Source organism: Vanessa tameamea, chromosome 10, assembly GCF_037043105.1.
Source record: "Vanessa tameamea isolate UH-Manoa-2023 chromosome 10, ilVanTame1 primary haplotype, whole genome shotgun sequence".
In the NCBI taxonomy this organism is placed as follows: Eukaryota; Metazoa; Arthropoda; class Insecta; order Lepidoptera; family Nymphalidae; genus Vanessa; species Vanessa tameamea.
In genome coordinates this window covers 8,875,895-8,880,529 of record NC_087318.1, presented here as the reverse complement: position 1 = coordinate 8,880,529, position 4,635 = coordinate 8,875,895, and positions in this window count along the sequence as shown.

The window sequence follows — 4,635 nt, the reverse complement described above, 5'->3', positions numbered from 1 at the left end:
GATCCTTGCCTGATTCTTACAGGTTTGCTTACTATGTGCTATTAATAAGCTTCTCGCTTCTATATTCCCTATAATTAGCTCTAGTCGTTGTTGGTTGTACTTCTTTGAGAAACATGTAGATTCTAGGTACGTTTTATTAATTTAATAAGGCGCTCCTTTGAATAAGTTATTGCATAAAATGTTAATATACAAGGAAGATAAATGAAACAGTTTTTTTTTTTTAATTATAAACGCTCAAATAATATTTATTTTAAAAAGGACTAATACTTTGTGACATAAAAGTTAAAGTGGTCTATTATGGTGGTTATCAGTGGTATATTGTTAGTAGATATATTTATGACCATATAAATTCATAATATAAATAAATTTATATACGTCGTAATAATCACTATGTCTTATAAATTATAAAGAATATAGATAGACGTATTCCTGGTAACTTTTCTGTTGATATTTCGGATAACTGTTTGTTTTTTTTATGATATAGGTAGGATAATGGGGATACGGGCCACCTGATGGTAAGTAGTCACCACTACCCATAGGCATTAGCGCTGTCAAAATATCAACCATTTCTTACATTGCTAGTGCGCCACCAAACTTGGGAACTAAGATGTTATGTCCCTTGTGCCTGTAGTTACACTGGTTCACTCACACTTCAAACCGGAACACAACAATACTAAGCACCTACATGGAGGAGCTTGTACAAAACCCTACTACCAAGATAAATTACTACTATCTAGAATATCTACCCTACCATCTAGAATAATTTTTAATTACCACACTTAAAATTTTCGTATTTTCTATAATAGTCTAGTTTTAGTTTCGAGCGAATCCAGGGAAAGATAAACATACAAAACGTTGTTTTTATACATGTACATATACAAGATTGTATATATTTTATTTTCACAGAACATCACAAAATATTTTCTTACGATACCGCCATTTTTGGTCTCATCTTATATTTATTTATCTTCCGCCCTCTCATTCGATTCGTATATTTATATACAAATGTGTTTATATTTTAAAAACTTTTGTGTAATACGCACGTGCGTACTGCCTGCTACTATATTTAACACTTTATAGAACCTTTTAATATAAAATTATATTAAACAGAATGTAACACGTTGTACGTTTTTATGGTATTAACACCGGATTCTTGAGTAATTACGGTATGTAATGGCAGTCAAACTAAATGGTCACGATTAATCTGCGCCGAAATTATATTATTTTTATATGTAAACTGACTATTCCCTCTCTATCTCTCATAGAACGATGAATGTGAAAAATCTCGATAGAAAAACTCAGAAACTTATATTGGACGAGACCCGGGATTTGAACCCGAGTCACGATCTCCAAACGATGAAGCTGTACTACAAATGTAGTTGTTTCGTGTAAATATGACTGATTCATAGGTATGTATTACTAGTTTTGTATTTTTTTTAAAAATGTAACTTGAATTCTATCCGAATCAAATTAAACATACATAACAAAGATTTATCAATACGTTACTTTATTTTATAATTATGAAATGGAATTTTAAGGAAATAATGAATAATTATTTAATTCGGAATCATAAATATAATCCAAAGGTTATTCTCACGGTTATAATTTGTGAATTATTAGTATTATTGTAAATTGATTAACATTCGATAATAATTCGACTATTGATAGAGCCTCAACTTCATTCTAACATTGTGTTGTTGTGTTTTGGTTTGTTGGGTTGGGTTGGGTGTCAGCCATTGTAATTATATATATAACATGGCTGATAACTCGATATGTCCCTTGTTGGCAGCACTTTGACGATGTAAGGTCCACATACGTCCCCTAGCACCAGTATTATGCGTTATGTTACCATAAGCATATATATTTTATCCACAGCCCTCGTTTTAATATGAAGAAACAAAATAGAAAAAAAAACGTATCTTTTTTGAATAACACCGTTAAATTTCAAGGTATTTTTTCTAAACAATTACTTTTATAATTATTTGTATAACATCACATTTACTTACTTCTCAAATAACACTGAAACGAATTTATAAAAAGTAAGAAGAAAATCTTGAGAATAACTTACGTCGTATGGAATAAATCTTATATAAATGGACTTTAAACTAACCATACCGAGGAAGTTATTTATATACGTCGTGTCTGGCAACACTTTTGACCTGAAAGTTGAGCAATATTTTTTGTTTGACAAATGGCTACGGAAACGGGAGTTTGCAAAGTTCAGCCTCCATTACCTAACACCGCGTACTGCTCGATTATTCTTACCACGCTCACTTTAAGGTGCTCACCGAAATCAAATATGGCGGCTCAATTAGAACATAATTTATGACTACCGCTAAACTCTACGTTATGAAAATTAATGTAAAAAAATAACATCTTATATATCTACATTATATCTCACATCTCAATTGACTAAATCATAATATTAAAAATATATATCACTTTATCAAGTAACATTTATATATTTATAAAGTTTTTAACGTTAAATAGAATTGGTTATTTATGTCAATAATCTTTTTTATATAATGATAGTCAAAAATCTACCATCCATTCAGAAATAAATATCTCGGACCTAAGACGAACCACTCTTCAACTCAGCGGTTTTTTTTAAATAAGTTTTCAACATACTCTTGACTTAGATACATTGTATGTCAATAAATATACACATAACATTTATTTTATTTACATATCGCTTAAAATCTTAAATTCTTTATTTTGAAAAGGAAAAATTAAAGATCCTTTCAAACATTACGAAGAAGAAATTTTCCGTTGCCTATTTGCGAAGTCACGCAAGATATTAAAATCTAATTAACAACTTTTACAGATAACATTACTTTTCAATAAAAATGGTAAAAACTTATTTGTTTTTTTTTTTGTTTTTCTTCAACTTTTACCGTGCGAGTCGCGTGCATTTAATATTCTTTTAATTAACCCAACTGCGCTGCTGTTGCTATTATACAGTGAGCTGAAGACCTCTTTGACAACGGCGTAAAGTACAATGAAAGCATTTTGTACACACTAAATTAATATTAATATTAAAATAAGAAACTCATAATCTTTCAGAACCTATGTTAAACATCGTGGTTATTTTTAAATGTATGGTGCTTACTTCTAAGTTTTTGTAGGTATTTATAGTTAATGAGTAAAAATTTTGCTCATAAATATGTGTATTCCTAACACAAATAATGCCGATTTGTTCAATAATAATCATTTTATATGTTTAATGTACTTATATTGGTAAAACCGGCCACAATTGCCGTATTCTGTATAGATTCCACAGCCGCGCCCAGTCGAAAAGAAAGAAATTTACTTGGTAGAAGGGTTTTGTTCAAGCTTGTCTTGGTAAATACCATCCTCTCATCTTATAATCTTCCGCCGGACAACAATTCTTAGTATTGTTGTGTTCCGGTATGAATGGTTACAACACCACTGTATAACCAGTCACCATTATATATGTATATATCTCATTTGATAATCAGTATTTTTTAATGTGTAACTATATACAACTAGCTGTTTTTTTGCTTTGCTCGCGTTGAATATGAATATATTTACAAAATAACTTAAAATATTACGTTAATGTAAGACCTCTTTCTATACCACATTGGTGTGTATTTCAGCCCTTAAGGTAAAATATCCAGAAACGCTTTAATGCGAAACAACTCATTTTTAATCGGTATTCCAAAAATAAAATTTCGATCTTCTAACTTCAAAATGACGGACTTCCCTTTCTCAGGCTCTAGACTATTTGTGTACCAAATTTCATTTAAATCGGTCCAGTAGTTTTGGCGTGAAAGCGAGACAGACAGATAGAGTTACCTTCGCATTTATAATATTAGTATGAAAATATGAATTGAAGTATCTTGTTCTATATTCACGTTAGCTCATTCAAACATATCTATAGCATCATAATGGCATTTGAAAGTAACATTTAATATACATATAACTACATATCTATTAAACTTTTTTTTTTCCTTAAAAAATTTTGTATAAAAGTAAATGAATTCCAGTTTAGCACCTTTATTGATATTTGTAAAGATAGATAATTTATTGTCAGCTTTATCTATCTATGTTATCTTAATAAATAATGCTTCAATATTAATTATTATTGAATAGTAAATGTTTGCTTGATTAATAAATTTAGGACGTAAATGAATACTGGTCTTGATTTAGTTTGAGTGAATTAGACAATGTTAACAAACCACAATCCCGAATATATTAATTCGTAATTGCCATATGCAAATTATAACGATAAATTCACAAAAGTTGCTCAAGTAGGTAGCAATCGTAATTACATTTTAAATCTGACAATAGAAAATTAAAGACGAGAAGCATATCGGTTGAGACATGGAATATAAAACTTATAAAAGCAGTTATTAAAAGTAAATGATATCGTGGTATGGACATTCAAGGGGATGTTATATGAGAAGAATAGAGTTAGGAGTGAATTACATTAATGAAGTATACAGCCTCTGCTTCAGCGATGACAATATGTGCAAGACAAGAGTATATACTCTATGGATTATACTATGACTAACTAGTCATATTACTATATTATCACAAGAGTACAAGTGGGTCAGACTAGATAGTCACGATAGTCTATTTATTAAGTTTCTCTTCTCTAGATCACTAGAGAAA